Here is a 22,084-nt window from a genome sequence, read left to right as displayed (position 1 = left end):
GAATTCCAATTGTTCTTCAATTTCTTATATTAGTCATCTGAGCCATTTCAATTAACGAATCTCTACCGTATGCAAATCGAGTGTAGAACTTAATTAACTACACAGATGAGACCAAACATTATCTTATTCATGCATTTACCAATATCAATATATTTCATAAAGCATAAAGAGATAGTAATGTATTACCTCGATTTCTGTGCTATACTAATCAACCATTTAATCTCCATTCAAACGTCATCGATCTTGAAATCAATGTCTAATAATTTCTCAAATACACAACAACGTAAATTTAATCAAAAACGGAGCTTATTTTCAAAAAACAGATCGAATCAGGTGATTGATCAATGAAAAACAGCTTATTTGGTTCGAATTTGGCAAAACAAAACTCAAAAATAGACTGAGGACGTCGAAAAATGTCAGTGTAGCTGTACCTGAAAAAAGTTAACGGTCGGTCAACGATGGTCAATGGTTCGGTCCAGTCGGTTCGGCTCGGTCAGTCGGCTCGATCGGCTCGGTCGGTCAGCTCAATCGGCTCGGTCCAAACCAGTCCAGTCGGTTCAGATCGGTCCAACCGGTCAAACTACTCCCCAGGCTGTCAGACGAGGCCCACGCGCAAGGGGTGGCGTGTGTGGTGCGTGCGACGTCTTTGGTGGTCGTTTCGGCGTGAAATTTTCTAGACTTGTAGATCGAGACCTCGGGAGTCTCGTGCAAGTGTTATTTTTCAACGAAACATAACGGATCGTAGAATTTTAAAATGTACCAAATTATCTGATGCTGATCAGCGAGTGAGGACGACAGAGCAACAACGGCATGACGATTTTGGTCAGGTTTTGAGTGCACGGTGACGGTGAGTCCGATGGTGTAGGAGGTGTGATGATCAGTGGTCGGATCGACTGGAATCGACAGAAAACCAATGGCGATTGAGTTAAAACCGACGAAGCTTTTAGTTGAGTTTTACAATTAACAACGCCGATTCACAACGGGATAGAGGTCGGGTTTTGTTCTTCGTTAATGGTGAGTCTATTGGTGGTGTCAGATCAACAAATGGTGGTCGGATGGTGGAGAATCGATGCTACAAAGATGGACTGACGGGGAAGGAAATTGGGGTAAGCTTATGGAGAAAACCAGATTACACGGGGGAGGGGGATTTTATTTTTCAACATGTCACGAAAATGGGTAAATTTGAGTTCAAATCCCTAAATTTTCCTGCACTTCCTAAAATGGTATGCTAGCTTTGTGATTTTACACTTTAAATCCCTAACTTTCTTCCAAAATACACTTTAATTTAATACTTTATAATTTCTAAAATTTATCCCCTAAATTGGGGTGTGACACCACGACTTAGCATGTGAGTGTTTCACACGTAGGTTCCGAGAAAAGGAGCAAGGATAGGCAAGACATGTCAGTTTCTCCTTTCCAAAGATCATATCAAAAAATAATGGAATTGTGTGTGTATATATATATATATATATATATATATATATACATATATATATTGTTATATTGAGTACAGTTGGCATGAAACTAAAGATTTGAGTTCGACATGCTCTGATCGGGTTTGTAAACTTATTGGTTTAACTTATGTAAATTAATTTGTTTATTTAACATAAGTTGAAATTTTTACGATTTTGTAAAAGTATATAATTTGAAAAGTTAATGTGACACTTCGGACTCATATCCGGGTCGGATATGGGTTGGGGTTGTTACACTGATAATTTAATATAAATCATGAATACTGCAAATTACCATTTTATGTTTATTGGGTTAAATTACTAAAAAATCTTTAGGAATTGTAATGTCAAAATTACCCTTATGGGTCTGATCAATGGAATCACTCTTACTATATCTGAATCCTAAATTATTCTGATATAAATGTTCCTAAATACCTATATGATGCACTCAAATCCTAAATGGCCCTAAAATATCAAATTCTAAATGTCTTATTGATTTATGCAGGTTCAACTTCGATCAAGCTGGTAATTCCTTATAGACCTAAGGTGACCCTTGGGTAGGTTCTAAAGGCCAATAAGCCTAGTGGTAAGACCTTATGGACCTGGGCGCACTCCACTCAGGTGGCTCCTACGCTTCAGGCAGGGCAAGTCCTTATGGACCCAAGGTGCTCCCTTATGTTGGATTTTCCGCCCATTGGGCCTAGGGTAAGTCCTTATGGATGTGATTTTGGGGAACTACTATGGAATGTTCAGTTTGAGGGTATTATTGCATTTTTTAAATTTGTTTTATGAGATAAACTACCACTATATTTAAACTATTATTACATTTATTTTGGTTTCGTGGGAACACACTAGACTTCCTATTTCAATCTCCTAAATATGTTTCTCTAAAAGTTTCTTATGGACCATAAGTTTCCATCTATTACTTGAAAGATTAAATTAAGTAAGTCTTAGCTCATCACAAAAACCTATATATGTATGAATCAATGAGGAAAATGTTATGTTTTTCCTTAACTGGTTGTCCTCTAGCATCATCTGGTAGTTTTGTATTACTGAGCTTCCCAAAGGTGAATCTATTACTTACTATCTCATGTCAAAGAGTAGATCATGTGTTGTTATCGACATTAGTAATGGAAGTTTCTTCGGCGTTGTTGGCGAGTATGATACATGTATAATTAAGGGGCATGCATGTCACATTTGTTTTCCTATGGAGTCTGTAACTTGATTTGATGTACGCGATTTCTGAATTTTGTTTTAATATATGAATGATTTTCTGAATTTTTATTTTTAATTATAATTGTTTTACGTTTTAAAAGGTTTAAAAAATTTTAAATTTTCCCGTCGTTTTTAATATGGGTCACTTCGGTGACCCTAATATGACACCTCAGATCATATCGGGTCACTCACATCGGTCTGCGGTGTTACAAAACTACATTTTGGGGGTGTTACAAAAACTACATCATAATCATAAGATTTTTTGGACGTTGAGGAATATCTCTAAATTTCCTTAGACGTTAGAAATTTTTTAAGTTTTTTAAAGAGTTGTAAATTCCAAGTTTTAAGTACGATTCATAGAAATTGAGGTGTCTTCTTAAATGGGATTAAAATTTCAATATTCCTTTAGACTATGGAAATATCCGAGATTAACCCTGAAAGACTTCACCCTTAAAATTTTATATAGATTAATTTGTAAATATTTAGGGTTTTCGAGCAGAATTTTGATTCTCTTAGCCGTTAGAGAAATTGAAGTTATTCTAGAAATTTTTAAAATTCCTTTTTAATCTAAAAATACATTAATTGCATACATGAGTCGAGATAAAATATTCATGATCAGGTAAGCGTCGTTTTTACGGGCATTATGAGGGTGTTAACACTTCCTCACACGTAATCATGCCCCTAAACCCAATTTTGGTTTTTGTATACCTAAACAATTTTTTGGTGATCCACCCATACCTAAATAGATTGATGGTGACTCCTATCATTTTTCAAAAAGTCGTACCAAAATTTTTATCTTGTTATAAGAAAATGGTGTCGGCAGGATGAGTATGCAAGAGGAAAAATTCCCTGCCTAGATAATGTCAAAATTATTTCCCTTTGTAGCAAGCGTTGATTTGGGGACAAATCAAGAAAAGGGATGATGCGATCCTAACTAGTACCAAATTTTAGAGGGAGTTCTTCTTAATCTCATCTTATATTATATGATATTTGTATTATTCAATCATGAACATATATTTGCATCTTAATATAAGCTTAGATATACATGTCACATATTTCATTCATATTCACTATCAGTTTTGGTCCATTTTAGTATCTAAACTTACATTTTTTTCAAAACCATACCTAACATTTAATTTTTGTTTCATTTTAGTACCCATCGTTAAAAATTTAACGTGTTTAGTACCTAAACTACCAATTTTGGTTTGTTTTAGTACCTAGCCTTTCAATTTTTTCAAAAGTTAACGTTAAATTTTGAACATGGGTACTAAAATGAAACAAAATTAAACTTTATGTATGCCTTTGAAAAAATTAAAATTTTAAGTAATAAATTTAATCAAAATTAATAATTTAAGTACTAAACGTGTAATTTACCCTAAATAAAATGGGATAAGTTGTACGATTGGTTCTTATTGGATGAAGTTCCAAAGTCATAATTTTGTCAAAATCATTGAGAGTTTTTGACATTTTTGGTGAGCCACAAGAATGCTATCTATCGGGTAATTTTTTCTTATATGGCAATTTAATTTAAGGCTAAGAAATGTGTGATCGAAAATGTTATAAAAATATAATATTTTCAGTTATGCACAATCTAAAATGTTAACTTTTTAACATTTTCGGTCGAACCGAAAATATTACGAAGAATGCAACATTTTTTGTTGCCAACCTAAAATGTTACGAAAAAAGTTTACAACTGAAAAACATTTAAAAATAATAATATTTTAGATTGCACCAACCGAAAATATTATGTTGTTTTTATAACATTTTCAATGTGTCTTTCCTTAGCCTTAAATTAAACTTGTAAATCTCGCCTATCAAAGTCATTGCTAGTTGATAAAGTCATTAATAACTACAATGAACATTAGATCAATTTTTTTTTTACTTCTAATAGAGGATAAATTTATCAAAGTCGTTATTATTCAAGGATAACTATATTCATTAACATGACATAATTCTCTGCATAATTTTCTTATATTTTCCTATATTTTCTGATTATTTTCCTGTTTGTCGGTTTTTGATCTAAATGAAAAATTTAAAAATAATGATTCTGACTTTTAAAAGTAATAGTTCTAAATATAAAATTATTAAAACACTCCCATTTATTCTTTAATTTTTTGACTAATTATAATTTTAAAAATATATTTAGAATCAATATTTGTTAGATATGATTGTATGCGTGAGAGAGTGTGAGTTAGTTGCAGGCTTTTAGGATGCTATTAGGGAAGTTAGTTGCAGGTTGTTAGGATGTTGTTAGGGAAGTTTGTTGCAGGCTGTAAAAATTGTATAGCAGTTATAGCCAGCTCAACAATACAAGTGTGTATATAACTGCAGTTGATACATTGTAAATAACATCACGTTTTCTGGTCAATGTACATTGCTTGTAATTTCAACATGGTATCTTTTGCTAAATGATCCGGGTAGTTTTCATGTGCTTTCGCTACTTAAAAGAAAAAGAAGGAAGATAATAGTCATGAACACTGATCGATTGGCTTCTTCAATTGAGAATGTGTCAAGGAATATTTTCTAATAAGAAGGTTAATGTCATCCTTGATGAAGAAAATTTTCTACTGTGGAAGCAACAAGTGCTACTCACTGATCGTAGTCATAGATTTGAAATGCTATTTACAGGCTCGATGTCTGCTCCATCGTAGGCAGTGCTTAATGAAGTTGGTGAAGATGTACCGAATGAGCAGTATGAAGAATTCGTTACGCAGGACAGTGCTCTGGCATCCTGGTTATTGTCAACGATAATTCCACAGTTGCTACCTCAATTTTTGGGTTCTAAAATGGCTTCTGTAGTCTGGAGGTTCTTCAGTTCTTCTCGAACAGATCTACGACTGCTGTTATTAGAATGCATTACAAGCTCCAGTCGCTTAAAAAAGGTAATGAATCAATGAGAGTGTATCTCACTAGAGTTAAAGAAGTTTAAGATGCTCTAGCATCGCGTGGCAATGTTGTGTCTCAGGCAGTGTAGGTTGCCAATATTTTTATGGGACCGCCTCGCGAATACCAACCTTTTGTAGTTGTTATAACCACCATGCCAGAGTTAGTGTCTCCTGATGCTATTTACACAATGTTACTGGATGTTAAGACTCAACTAGTTGGGTTCTTTGATCCACTTGATTCACTTCCCATGAGTGCGCATGTTGCGCAAGGACAAATGTCAAGTAAAGAAATAGATCAGTCTGACCGATCGGTTGCTTCTCATCAGACGTACTCACGTGGTCGATCACCTGGTAGAGGACAGGGTAGATCTCGGATGCAGTGTCAATTGTGTGGGAAGAATGGTCATTTGGTTGATCGATGTTGGCATCGATTTTATGAAGACTTTCCTGGAGTTACAGCCAATAGTAACTCATACTCAAAGGATGAGTCAAGCAATGCTTACTATACTGCTAACAATAATAAGGATGTTAGTTGTGATTGTGGTGCTAGTCAGAAGTCAACCTCTCACAAGCAGCTCGCGAGCATTGGATTGTGGACTCGGGTGCCACACATCATGTCACTTCTGATAGCATGAATATCTCTCAACCTATGGATTTCAACAATCCAGGTAAATTAATTGTTGGTGATGGTGTTGCATTAGATGTTAAATCTGTTGGGCAATCTCCTTACATACATCTTCTCGTGTGTTTCTTTTAACCGATTTATTGCATGTGCCAAGAATAACCAAGAACTTACTCTCGGTGTCAAAGCTTGCTAGGGATAACAACATTTCCTTTGAATTTCATGCACATGAGTGTTGTGTTCATGATAAAAAGACTGGTGCAATCTTGCTTCGAGGGAAAGAAGATGGTGGTTTATACTCCTTTGTTATGGATTCATCGCTTGGGGATAGTTCTAAGGCAGCAGCTTATGCAACATAGTTATCTATATCTGTGTATGATTTGTGGCATCAGCGTTTGGGTCATCCATCGCATGATAGCCTAGTAAAAGTTTGTAAGGAGTTGAATGTAAGCTTGCCCTTAAGTATCAATAAAACATTTGTTGCCTGTCAACTAAGAAAAAGTCATAAATTACCATTTTATGCATCCACAACTATGTATGATACTCCTTTTCAGTTGATATTATAGATCTTTGGGGACCCTCACATGTTTTCTTGAATGGTTACAAATATTATGTAACATTTATTGATGCATGCACAAGGCATCCATGGTTTTATTTGCTAAAAGATAAGGCTCAAGCAGTTGATGCATTCGTGATGTTTCAGCAAATGGTTAAGGTTTAGTTTGACTTGCCCATAAAGTTTGTGCAAAGTGATTGGGGGGTGAGTATCGCAGGTTGTCGAGTCACTTGCTAAGTAAGGGCATCACACATAGGCTTACATGTCCAAATACCTCCGAGCAGAATGGAGAAGTCGAACGCAAGCTTTGCCATGTCATTAAACTCGCCCTAGTTCTACTTGCTTAAGCATCAATGCCTGTCAAATTTTGGGCATTTGCAGTGGTTACTACAATTCACTTGATAAACAGGCTTCCTACAAGGGTCTTGCAAGGAGTTTCACCGTTTGAGAAACCCTTCCATAAGAAACCCGATTATGGACAATTAAAGGTGTTTAGATGTCTTTGCTTCCCTCACTTGAGACCTTATCTGAAGTATAAGTTGGATTTCAGGTCCAAGCCTTGCACGTTTTTATGTTACAGTATGCAACACAAGGGGTTCCAATCTCTTGCTAAATATGACAGGATCTATATAACAAAGCATGTGGTGTTTGATGAAAGGCAATTTCCCTTTGCAGGAAGGATTGATCATGTGCCTACTACATCAAACATAAGGAGCTATCCCAACTAACTACAAGTAGTAACCGATGTTAGCAAATTTCTTAGTGGAAGAAGTAATGCAGTATCAAGTCATGATTATGTGGCAGGTACTAGTGGTGACTCTAATAATTCACCTGGTGTTAGTTCTAGTTCTGTGATGGCAGAAGATGCAGATGCTGTGCCAGATGTTGAGCATCAAGTACCAGGTGAAGCCTCATATACTGATCAAGATACTAGTGATGCTGGTCAAGATGATGTTGCCAACAATCATGGTAATGATCAAGGGATGAATCAATTGCATACACCTGCAGAAAATGCATGTAATCTGGATAGTTCTCAAGTAAACATGCATCCAATGATGACAAGAAGTAAGTGTGGCATATTTAATCCAAAAGCTTATATGACTGTTGCCATTGATGAAGCTCCAGGTGACATTTATGAAGAACTTAAGACTTCTAGCTGGAAATAAGTTGTTCAAGCTGAAGTTCATGCATTACAAAGAAGCTCCCGGTCACTTGTCAAGTTGCCTGCAGGACGTGAGGTTGTTGGCTGTAGGTGGTTGTTTAGAATAAAAAGGAAGGCTGATGGATCTATTAAAAGACATAAATCCCCCCTTGTTGCTAAAGGATACTCATAAGTACCATGTTATGATTTTAAGGAAACATGCAATCCTATTGTTAAGTTTCCTACATTGAATGCAATTCTTTCGATTGCAAATGCAAAGAGTTGACCCTTAAGACATTGATGTGAATAATGCTTTTTTAAACGGTGATCTGACCGAGGATGTGTTTATGCAGCAACCACCTGGTTTCGAGGAATATGTTGATGATGGTAGCTTGCTTGTATGTAAACTAAATAAAGCATTGTATGGATTGAGACAAGCAACAAGGAACTGGCATGATAAACTTAAAGCCAGTTTGATTCGATTAGGCTTTATCTCGAGCTGATGTATCACTATTTGTTAAGAATGATGGAGGTTGTTATACATACATCCTTGTTTATGTTGATGATATCATACTTACAGGTGCTTCTTCACATGTCATCAATGATGTGGTACATGCTTTGAATCATGTAATAACAGTATCGAACGACACTGTTATCACTGTACAGAGGACGTTATTATTGTAGCGGACCATTATTTAAATTTCTCATGAATGGTTTCATTTGTTTCATCTTTTACGTGGATTGGTCCAGGTTGGCAGCCATTACTTCTCAATTACCAGGACGAACCGATAATGAGATAAAAAAACCTATGCAACACTCACTCAAAGAAATAATTACTTTGCATGGGTCTTGACCCACTGACCCATGAGTTGTTCTACCCTTGTGATCCAACCACAACACCACGTTCCTCTCCTGCCACTCGTCACATGGCTCAATGGGAGAGCACTAGACTCGAAGCCAAGACCCGTCTTTTTAAGGAATCATTGTTGAAACCTGACCCTGACTATTTCCTACGCTTATGGAACTCTGAAGTCAGAGAATCATTTCAGAAGTTGAACCGAGAGGTTGAAACCGATTGTCAAAGCCTAATTTTGCATGCATCATAGTCAATAAAATGCGGGTCGAGTTCTGGTTTCACGGTTGATGTTTACCCCAATATGGCATGGTCTTCAAGTTCAACCTCGAAAAGTAATCAAATTGAGGATCCCATTGATGCATCTTTCTCTCCTGTTAGAACGAGTCAAAAGATTCATCAGACACTGCGTTGCAGTTGTTGTTGGATTTCCCTATTAACAATGATATGAGCTTCTTGGAAGATGATACTTACGCCACACTGCCGGAATGTTGACTGAATATGAGCCATAGGATTTGCATAAATATCTTGCCCTTAATTAAGGTGAAGTTATATTACCCTACTAAGATGAAGTCACCATTGAACCCAATTTGTTTATCATATATATCCCGTGGAACTTTTAATCAGGGACCCTTTGCTTATATTATCAAACTGTCTAAGTATTTGACATCATCATAGTACTAAATTGTAGTCGCGGTTGATTCATACTGATTGATACTTAACTGTGAGGAATTAAAATTGATTTATTTGATAGTATAAGGATCAATTTAAATAAATTAATGTGTTAAAAAAGGTTACAACACTCGTTACACTTATCGTGGTAACTAGTCTTATAGAAGCTATGCCAAGAACATCTGCTAGCAACAAATGTTAAACACAAATATGGAAGTAATGTTTTTATTATCATTCGTAAGACAATCAACTCGTGTGCTACAATTATTTTAATTTTATTTTAATAATGTTTCTATTGAATCTAGAATTAATTAAATAATGATTCATGTCATAGTTGTAACACCCTAAACCCGAATGGGCCTATAATGCCATATTGGACTATTGAGGGAACCCCTGAATTTTCAAAACCTATCATTTTCTTTTTAAAATATACTAGATGTTATTGTACAACATACAAAATAGTTATTAAAACATTTTATAAACCGGAGCTCTGTGACACATATTTTTAAACCAAAATAATACAAACTTAGAGTTTAATAAATTGAATACATGAGTAAGATTCTATGAATACATATGCCCACTAAAGCTACATTATAGTACTCTGAAAGAGATGCTGGAAGTCTTGCTATGACGGTGCTCCATGAACGTCCCAAGCTAGAAACATGTGAACATAAACAATCGAACGTTGAGCTTACAAAGCCTAAAAGTATAATCGCTAATCTAGAGTAGCATTACGAGTTCCATAAACACAAGCATGCTAAAGACAAGATACTAAGCATTAGGTACATGCATGATCTAGATCAAGTACACCTCTAAAAGGTATCTAACTGCACTGACTATAATTGTTATACATTCTCTAAAAGAGACACTGACACTATTGTGTATTATCTGAATGCAATATTAACTCTACTTTGCATTATCTGAATGCCAACTTGACTAGTATATGATCTCATATAGCCATCAGAAACTAGTTAACTGAGGGAACCTGGCATCACATAGAACCAATGCAATTCCCACTAAGTTTTGGAATGATCTCCTGGTCCTCATATAGCCATTTGGAAGATCATAAAGGGGAAACCCGGTGTCACATAGCATTGATACAATTCCTTCTCAACTAAAGGATTGGCTCAATCTTAAATAGCCTTCAAGCTAAGCTTTAAGATATTTTTTGTACTGGACTGATGCAATTACATATCCATATCTAAGGCCCAAAGGCCCAAAGGCCACACAACACTGACATCGCTACCCACTCCTTGCGAGGTTCAGGCCTCATGCCTTAATTAGCCCCTGAAGTGCCTCGTGCACTGATAATGCCCCACTAGGGCAACTAAAGTAACCTAGCTATACCCTAGCATAACTTAACTCTTTAATGTGTGGTCATCCTCTCACTAGTTTCTATCTAACTCGTTCTCTCATCTAGAATGTTATGCGAAGGCTTATTGGTCTATTACTCTTGTTATTTATTAAGTTGCTATATCCTGGTCATTCGTTACTTAAGAGTGTTTTAGTCACTCTATCTCAAGATAAGTCTCTACACGTTTTGTGATTCTAAGATGATCACTAAGTTTGTTGTTCACTGTCTATAGCACTAGCTAGCCCGACACCTGACTTAGGTTCATTATTGAGTAGCGACACTCTAGTAATTCTTATCGTGTTTCCCTTCAACACTTCTTGATTTGAAGGGACGACTTACACTTCTTGGGTTCACTGACGTTCTTGAAGCCCACGTTCTCCGTCATTACTAAATTTGTCTTACTCATCGTACCGCTTGTCTATACATCTTCTGCAATGATCATTGTTCTTAATTAGCTGCATATGTGCTCGATTAAAGGTAGTTTGACATATTACACTTGGTTTGGTTAGATCTGTTGTAACCCACTCCTACGAGTACTTCTAGGTATGTTTGGTCATCTATGTCACCCACGGACTAAGTCTTACTATTACGGATCATCCTTAGCTCTTACGGGCCTTACACATGTCAAATATAATCATCCCAAGTGAGTAGTATCAATACTCTACTTACAGTATCAATACCCTAGGGTCAAGTATGGATACCCCTATGAGTATCGGTACCAAAAATACATTTTGTTGCTGAAGTTTAGTCTCAGTCTCGATACTATTACTCTAAGTCTCGAGACTGAAGAGGAAGTATCGATACTCTCCCAGTAGTGTCGATACTCCCTTCTTCATATCCCTAGATTTCTTTCTCAAATCATCCAATATCGATACATTATCGATACTCGAACCCATAAATGATTTAGACTCAAAACACCTAAAAAATCATCCCTAATGTCTTAATTTGGTTCTTAATCATGTGCTAAAGCTTTAGGGAGTTACTTAGGGTTATAAAGTTGAATAAAAACATCTTCTTTACATCAAATTTATCATATAATCATGAAATCAAGCATAAACCCTCAAATGCTTAAATACTCAAATCTTAGCAAATCTTTACATTTAAGAAATCCTTAACGCTCCAAAACGATTAAAAATACATTGATGTTGGTGTTGTGATCATCAGCGCATCCCATGTTGTAGTAGAAACAAACTTGATGGTCTCACATGCGATCCATGTACGATAAAAATCGAAATCAGGAGGAAGAGATATGATTTCTCACCTTGGGTTCCTTAAATAGAAACAATACAGCAACGACTCATGGTCTCCTAAACGATTCAAATCCTAGCCTCCACGAAAATTGTCTTGGCCTCTAGTCAGTTCACCCAGTTGAAAAACAATTCAGAGAAATTTCAGAATTTCGAAAAAGAGTAAACAGCTGCTAAACATACATATCTTTTTTATATGTGTCACCCTAACTATTAGGGTTTTAATCCGAATTTAATAAGGAATATAATTAGGAATTATATTCTTTTAATTAAATTCGGTATTTTAATGTGTAATTAAAATTACATATGTATATATTAATATTAATATTAATTTTAACTACACAATTTATTCATGTACAATAAAATTGTATATAAGTAACACATTTATAAATTGCTCTTTTCAACCATTGAGTGTGACCCTGTAGGTTCTTGTAACTTAAGTAGTAATAATTAGAACAATTCTAATATTACAAACAATGAGTAACATCTAGCAATATATCATTGTTACCTAAGTTACAGGAAGTCATCATTTGATATAACATGTTTGTGACTAACTCTTTTAATGTATTATATCCTTATGTGTTTTATATCTAGAATTGGCACAAGTCTTGGAATAGTCACACTTGTATAGCCCATCTATTATTTCTTGATATCTAGTGTAACACCCTTAACCCGTAAACTGTACTATTACGAGTCAAAGATGTCACATCAAAATACAAAACATTTCTTAATTCCAAATGGGTTAAATTATGATTCTTTCATAATTTCATATTTTAAACTTTTTATTATAAATTAAATAATCAGAGAAAATAAAAATTTGAAAAAAAATATAATATTTCAACTTTTAATTTAAAACTTGATCTCATGTATTAATGAGCGGTTATGCTCTGTTTCATAAATTACATAAATAAAATTGTATTAATTAAAATCCCATTTAAACTACTATTTAAATCATGGTTTAGTATCATAATATTTATTTATACCAAACTATACCATACTTCTAGTTTGCAAACATTTTTTACTCGTATACATGCTAGCTAGTAAATTTAAAACATGATAGGATGTCATCATTGTTACCTGTAAATATTTCCTTGATGATTAATGTGAAGCTCAACTCCTTACTCCTTTTCTTATTTTTTCCTATGCATGAAAATCATCACACACTAAGCATAAACTTAGTGAGGCAATTTGTAACACCCATAACCCGTATAATTATACCTATACAGATTATAGATGTCACCTGAATTTCGAAAACCATTTTCAATTCAAAATCGTGATTTAAAATTTATTTTCTTTAAAATGGTAAATGATATTATATAAATATCATATCATATGAATTGTGTTTCATTATAACAAATTTAAAACAAAAGATTTTTTATGAATAGTATAGACACCAATTTTCTTAAAAGATAGAGCTATCAAGAGTTCCTCTCCTAAGAGGACTCTTCCACCACCATATCTTTTAAAGCAAAAACCACACCAACAAATGTGCAACAACCGACCAAGTAGTCTAGTTGCATTAGGATTCTATTGTTTGGTAGTTTTTTCACTATAAATACATGTAATCCTCCCCATTTGTAACACACGATATACGAAATAAACAGCATAAATTACTAGCAAATCGGAGCAAAAAAAACGTGATTCTCGAATAGGAAAATAAGTAGAAATGGTAAAAGCTTGTACCTTTATCTCTTTAAGTCTTTGCATGTGTATTTCTCCATTATTTTTGCTCGAGTCAAACCCAAATAAAATCATTATTGGCCGATGAACGGGAAGGTTTTTTAAAGATCTATCTTGTAGATCTAGTAATCCCGAGGCCCGATCTTAGAAAATTATTTGGATTTTCGAAAAATAGAGAAGAAAAGCTTAAAGTTAAAACATTCATTTCGCCCCCCTAATGCGCAATATCAACGTTAATTGTCTTTCAAATTTGGCCCCAATTTTAGCTTTTCTTTTATAATAGTCCTTTATTGTTACATGCATATTTTTTATTATTCTTTTTCATATATCATTATTATTTATATATATTTTTATTATTATAATTATATGTTATATATATTTATTATTTTATATATTTCATTTTATCTTTTATTTTTTATCTTCTATTTTTATTTTTGTATTGTTATTGTTATTATCTTCTTTATTTTATGTATTTTATTTATATATATTTTTTTATATTTGTTTTTGTGCCTCTTTATTTTATTTTATTTATCTTGCTTACATCTTCTTTATCTGTTTTATTTTCTCTACTTTATTGTATTTATTTCACCTTCTTTATTTTATTCATTTTTACTACATTTTTATCTAACATGTTTCTTGACTTCCTAAAGGGTACACTTTTAACACTATCAATGGTAAGTATTTGGGATCGTTATTTTACCTTTCAAGTTAAACTTTCAATTTTCTTAATTAAAGACAATTGGAAATTACATAGTACCGAAAGGGCAGTTTAAGGGTGCTAACCCTTCCTTGACTGTAACCAACTCCCGAATCCGACATATCTTTGGTACGACGCAGATCAGGTAAGAAATAAGGTATCCGATCAACCCATTTTTCATAAAATAAATGATCGGTGGCGACTCCCAACCCAATTATTTCAAGTCGAAGCCCAATTTGGGGCCCAACCAAAAAACGGTTACGACAGCTTGGCGACTCCGCTGGGGACAAATAAGTGAGTCAGGCTAAGGTAATTTCCAGTTGTCTTTTTAACGAAAAGGGTAAGTTTAAATTTTAAGGTAACATTTCAATCCTTTTTTACTTACTTTTGATTATATTTTCGGGTAAATAGTTGTACTAATCGTTTTCTCGTGATTTCAGCCTTTAAATCTTTTTCATTTAAGGCTCTATACCTAAGCTCCAAACCCTATCTTAAGTGGGGGTGAAAGTGACGCCTTCGTGTGAATTTATTCGCCGTGCAGGCCTAGTAAGTAGCCTTCGGGATTCATATACCTTATGTCTTCGTGTGAATTTATTCACCGTGCGGGCATAAGGGAATGTGTCCTCTCGAGTTTAACTTAGTCCACAAAAGCCTATGATGGGTTTAGGACTACGAGTCTGGCAAGCCCAATGGGGCACCAGCAAGGAGAAATCGGGTATCATTTTTAGAACCTAAACCGGGAAACCATGGAGAATTAGAGCCTACCCCAAAACCATATTCCAAAACTTAGGATATTTTTACCCTAACCATTTTCTTTTTTGTGTTTTTTTCTTTCGTCATTTTTTTTATTTTTTTATTTATTTTTATTTTACTAATCCTTTTGCCTTTGTGTTTGTTTTCTAGCATTTGCATCATAACAAGAGCCTACTGATCCTTAAAAAGCGTTTGTTAAACACAAAATAAATATGAATTAATGGACAAAGGTGTTGTAATACAAGAGATTAAAAACGCTAAGGCACGACTATGGTCCGAGAAGACTCAGAAAGAGAAGGGAGACAGTATTTAGGGAAATTATGTGTCAGAGCTTGTTAGTTACGCATCTGTCAGCCTGAAACAAAACGATGTCCAAGAACTGCAAAATATTTGGGACAGTTGGGGGAATGATAGAAAGTAGAAGTTCAGCCAAGGATATGGTGATATTGCCCTCTTACTCCATGTCTATACTGATGATCCCCTGCTCCGAGCATCAATTCAATTCTGGAACCCGGGATATAGTTGTTTCACCTTTAACCGGGAGGACATGGTGCCCACAATTAAAGAGTATACTACCCTACTGCACTGCGAAAACATCAGACTAGAGAGGGCTTATATCAAACACATCAAGAGTCAGCCTTTCAAGAACGGACTTGCTAAAATTGCAGGGGTTGATGAAAAATGGGTGACTGATCGACTTCGACACAAAGGTAACGGGGAAAGAATCGAGTGGATTCACATAAGGTAACTAATGAAGAACCACCCTGATGAATATAAGACTATAGACCTTTTTGCACTAGGTCTGTACGGTCTGGTTATCTTTCCGAAGACTTTGGGCTACATCGACGCAGCCGTGGTAGAGCTATTCAAACAACTTCCAATGTGAGTCAACCCAGCACCGGCAATCTTAGCCGAAACCTTTCGATCTCTCAACCATTGCAGAAGAACTAGCGGAGGAAGGTTCGTTGGGTGTATTCAGCTCCTTCAAGTCTGGATTCACAGCCACTTTTGGAAGACTAATGGGGTAGCCTATCGTCGATTCAGCACTACCTATTCACCTTTGGGAGAATTCATCACTAGGAAATGGTATGAAGGTGCTTCTAAGGAAAAGTGGATGAAAGTTTTTACACATCTTCAGGATCGGGATATTACCAGGAGATCCCCCTGGTTGTTCCTCAATGACGTTCTTTTCTGGTGTGGGGATTCTGATACTATGACCTTACTCGGACTTTGGGGTGCAATTGGGTATGCTCTGTTGTTAGCACTTAGACAGTATGGGGCACATCAGTTTGTCCAGTAACATGTGGGCTAGCTAGATCAGAGTTTGTGTATAATGGTGACAGTTATAAGAAAAGGATCAAGGAAGCAGCTGATTCGTGGAAGAAAGTATATCGGATGGATGTTGTGGCTGCCAGAGGCATGCTTACTCCGGATTATGTGGAGTGGCAAAGACTGAGAAAAAATGATAACATCCCGGTGTCAGAATGTCAAGACACTCGGACCATGGAGGAACATCTTAGGCATGTCCCTTCTGAACTTGAGATAGCTAAGGCAGAGTTTGAAGCTGTGAATAACGAGCTGAAACAGAAGGTTAAAGAACTGGAAGCTGAACGTTATCAATGGAAGCTAGATGTCGAATCTCAGAAAGATAGAGTAGACAAGCTGGAAAGAGAATAGAAAAGAGTTCGTTTTGAGCTCGAGGATTTGATAAAAGGGTATCAAGATAAATTCAAGAATAATTCCAAGTTGAAAGTAACCTCTGAATACTGGAAAGACGAAGTTCATAGCTTAAAAAGAAAAAAGAGCATGGAAAGAACAGTTGAAAACTACTCAGAGGCACTTAGCAGACAGTCAGCATCAAAATCAATGCTTGAGAATCCAGATGGCTGACCTAGAAGTTATTGTGGATGGATACAAGAAGCAAGAAGCCGAGCTTCAGATAGTACCCTTTGACGGAGGTCTGCAATGGCATTTCCGTTGGGAGCAAGCACAACAAATGGTGAAACCTAGAGACGCAGTCATCCAAGATTTCCTGGATCAAGTGCAAAAAAGCAGCCCGTCATCTTCACGGCCTGGCAAGGGAAGCTGGAGTGGTTCGACAAGGCATTCAACCAATTACAGATGAAGGCAGAAGACTTGTCAACCTACTAGAAGTTGTTCGGGGTCTAGAGGATTTAGTCCGAACGTACCTTTGATTGTTTTTTATGTCTCTTACAAGATAAAAAATTTCTATCTAAATAAGGATTATTTATAATAATAGACACTTTTCTGGATCAATGCCTCTAAATTGCATACATTGTGCATTGCATACTTTGCATTTTATATTTCATGTTTATTTTTATATTTTCCATGTTTTTACATTCATATTAACTAACAGAACATGTCTCAGAAAGGGAAATAGAAAACACCAAATTTACCACCGCAAGCATTAAATACGCATCATCCACATAATACTCGAGCAAAGAAGAGACAAATGGAGGCCATAATGGAAAAAATCGAGGAGAACATGGCAAGACTGCAAAAAGAACTAGAAGATAAGATGGCTCAAAACAATCAGAGCACCCTGGAGTCCATCAAGAAAAACCAGGAGTCCTTGGTCGACCAAATTATAGCCAAGTTATTGGGACTACAACAAGCTAGTGCAGTAAGGGGAAGTCCCTCTGAGGGGGTAACCATATCACCAACACCACAAGTGGTTATTTCACCCGGGATCTTACCCAAACCACAAGAAAACTCCTCTACTATCAAAGGAAAAACATCATGTGTGTAAAGGTGCAAACTTCCACAACTAATCCTGATAATCATCCGGATGATTACAATATCCCAGATTTCAATGAAGATGACAAAGTAAGAAAGATGGAAGAGAAGATCAAGATGTTAGAAGATCGAATGAAGATGGTCCAAGGGGACCATGAATATTATGGAGTGGACGCAAGAGAGCTGAGCCTAGTTCCAGATTTGATGCTTCCGCCAAAGTTTAAAGTTCCTGAGTTTGAGAAGTTTGATGGGAACAGCTGCCCATCAGCCCATATCACTATGTTCTGTCGGAAGATGACAGGATATGGAGAGAATGACAAACTCTTGATCCATTGCTTTCAAGAGCGCCTGTCCAGTTCAGCTATCCAGTGGTACAACCAACTCAGCTGAACTCATATCAAGACATGGAAAGACCTAGCCAAGTTTTTCTTGGAGTAATACAAACATATTAATGATATGATACCAGATCGAGTTATGCTACAAGGCCCGAAAAAGAAGCACAACGAGAGATTCTGACAATACGCACAGCATTGGAGGGATTTGTCTGTGCAGGTTCATCCACCCTTGGATGAAAAGAAGACTAGAAAGTTGTTTGTATAAACCCTGAAGACACCTTACTTCGGGCACCTAGTGGAAATTACGTCGGGAGGTTTTTCAGACCTAGTCATAGCCAGTGAAATGATCGAGTTGGCCATTAAACAAGGAAAAATTGAGGGAGGAGACTACAGTAAAAAGCCTCCCACGAAGAACAAAGACCGAGAGATCAACAATGTCAACACTTACAACGTCAACAAGGGTGTTACGATCTCAAGCTCAAAAAACACTGCAGCTGTACCATCTGGTACTTCAAACCAAGCTCAGAGAGAACCAAGGAAAGAAAGGGAAAGGGAGCAGATCGATCCCATTCCCATGACATTTAAAGAGCTATATCAATAACTCTTCGACACTCATGTAGTGTTGCCTTACCCAATGGATCCGATGAAGCCCGCATACCTGAGATGGTATGACGAAAACGCTCACTGCGAATATCATGGCAGTGTGAAGGGACATTCAATCGAACGTTGTCTCACATTCAAGAGGCTTGTACAACGAATGCGGAACAAGAATTGGATCACTTTCGACTCTGAAACACCAAACGTTGCCCAGAATCCCTTACCTAATCATCCGGAGACCAGAATTAATGCAATCAACACCAAAAATGGTAGGAGAATTAAAACCAATGTTTCAGAAGTCAAAGGTCCTCTGGCTTGGGTATGGAGCCAAATGGTAAAGACAAAGCTTCTTACACCACAGTCATGTGTAGCAAAGGGTGAAGGTGGTAACTATTATTGTTATCACAACGAAGAAGGACATAAAGTGAAAGAATACTCTGAATTCAGGACATTAGTCCAGCTCATGATGAACCAGAAAGAGTTGGAGTTTTACGAAGAAGTTCAGGATTCCCTGGAGGCATATGTTTACGCTACCAAAGAATCATCAGACAAAAGACTCGATAGTGGTAGTCCTTTGGTTATTACTCCTAAACCAAAAATGATAACAGCAACTCCACAAGCAAAGGTGGTGATCACGGCACCTCGACCTTTTCAATACAAGGATAGTTGGCAAGTGCCTTGGAAGTGCGAATGCCAGGTACGCGCTTCCAAAGAATGACAGCAAGGTGGGGCAAAGACCACTAGAGCCCTTCAAGGAAGATGTGTTGCTATCAATGAACCTATAAAAGAGAAGGAAGCTAAATAATTCCTCAAATTCTTGAAGCATAGCGAGTACAGTATCGTAGAACAGCTCCACAGCTTGCCAACGCGCACTTCAATGTTAGCACTTTTATTAAACTCTGAAGCATATCGGGATGCACTATTAAAAGTCCTGAATCAAATGTTTGTGCCACAAGACATACCAATCAGCAAGATGGATCAACTGGTAAGTAATATTCAAGCTGATAATCTCATCTCATTCTCAGATAATGAGATTTCATCTGGAGAAAGAGGCCAAACTAAGGCATTACACATCACCACCTATTGTAAGGTCCATGCCTTACCGAGTGTGTTGATCGATAATGGCTCAGCCTTGAACGTGGTGCCTTTGGTGACATTGAAGAGGTTTCCAATAGATACCTCTCATATGAGAGCCTGCCAGAACGTGGTCTGAGCATTTGACGGGACCAAGAGAGAGGTAATTAGAAAGATTGAGGTACCACTAACGATCGAACCAGCCACCTACAACATTGAGTTTATGGTGATGGATATTATGCTTTCTTACAACTATCTTTTGGGAAGGCCATGGATTCATCAAGCTGGTGCAATACCATCCACACTACACCAAAAGGTTAAATTTGTTATTGACGGGGCCTTAGTAATTATCAATGTTGAGGAATATATTGTGGCAAGTGTGACCAAGAAGGCCCCATACATCGGAGTAGATGAAGAAGCGGTGGAATGTTCATTCCATTCCTTGGAATTTGTGAATACCACCTTTGTGGCAGAAGGAAGAACGATTCCTGGACCCCAGCTTTCCAAGTGTACTGGGATGGAGATCATGCAAACATTGGGACGAGGTGCCAAGACTGGAAAAGGGTTTGGAAAGTTTATGCAAGAGAGGATTGATCCAGTCCTTCCTATTTCAAAGCCAGACCGGTTTGGGCTCGGCTTTCAGCCCAGTTACCATGAGAAGAGAAAAGAAGTTCAGAAGAATCGAGAGAGAAGACTAGCCAGGTTGACTGGAAGTGAATTTCAATGGGAACCCATGACATTCCCGCCTCTTTACCACACATTCAAGTCAGGTGGTTATGTATTTGAGACCACCTTATCAGACTTAGAAGTGGATTTGGAAGATCTGAGAATCAATGTCGTGACCACTGGAAATACTGACAGCGAAGATGAATCTGGGATATGCCCTCTGCCACCTATGTTTGTGCCTAGCAGTTGGTCGGTTAAAGAACTACCTGTGGTTTACAAGAGTCTTTCAGAGTAATCTTTGAACTATCCCTATTTGCCTATACCCGGGGCAATAGGTAATCTTTTGTAAGGGCGAATAAACATTTGGTTTAAGTTCAATAAAAGATGTATTTTTCTCTTCCCATGGCAAACAAATTTTCCTTTATTTCCTTTTGAATTCATTGTCTATCTTCTTCATTTCGATACTTCATTTCCTTTCTCTCGAATTCAATTCTTGATTATTTCGTGTGGGATATTTTCCTCTCACACATGCACATTTTCCCTTCTTTTAGATCCCCAGATAACAATAATATAGGCACTAATGATCCTGATCTGGATGTGGATTTTGAATCAGCTATTTTTCTCGGGGAATTTGATGAATGTGACACTAAAGAGGAATGTAATTTGCCTACCAAATTGTTGAGAATAGTAGAAAGAGAAGATAAACAAATACTGCCCCATAAAGAGACAATCGAAATCTTGAATCTAGGCACCGAGAAAGATCGAAAGGAGGTTAAATCGGCACAACTCTTTCGACAGAAGCAAGACACAACGTAATAGTCTTACTTCAGGAGTACAGAGAAGTGTTCGCCTGGTCATATCAAGACATGTCGGAATTAGACACAGATATGGTAGTCCATAAATTGCTTATCAAACCAGAATGTAAACCAGTGCAGCAGAAACTGAGAAGAATGCGACCAGAAATGCGCCTTAAGATCAAGGAAGAAGTCAAGAAACAATTTGATGCCGGTTTTGTTCAAGTGGCCAAATATCCAGAGTGGGTGGCCAACATAGTGCCTGTACCAAAGAAGGACGGGAAAATATGCATGTGTGTCGATTACCGGGACCTTAACAAGGCAAGTCCCAAGGACAACTTTCCTCTGCCACACATAGACACTCTAGTGGACAATACAGCCGGGAACAACTACTTTTCATTCATGGATGGATTCTCGGGGTACAATCAGATCAAGATGCACCCTGAAGACATGGAGAAGACCACTTTCTTAATAATGTGGGAAACTTTCTGTTACAAAGTGATGCCTTTCGAATTAAAGAACACTGGGGCAACATACCAGAGAGTCATGGTGACCCTGTTCCATAACATGATACACAAAGAAATTGAGGTTTATGTCGACGACATGATTGTCAAAGCACATACCAAAAATGAACATGTCGAGCATCTGAGAAAGCTCTTCCAGAGATTGAGGAAGTTCTAGCTATGACTAAACCCTAGCAAGTTTACTTTCGGGGTGACGTCTAAAAAACTATTA

Source organism: Hibiscus syriacus, unplaced genomic scaffold, assembly GCF_006381635.1.
Source record: "Hibiscus syriacus cultivar Baekdansim isolate YM2019G1 unplaced genomic scaffold, ASM638163v2 tig00010927_pilon, whole genome shotgun sequence".
Classification (NCBI taxonomy): Eukaryota; Viridiplantae; Streptophyta; class Magnoliopsida; order Malvales; family Malvaceae; genus Hibiscus; species Hibiscus syriacus.
Note: the sequence above shows the minus strand (reverse complement) of the source record.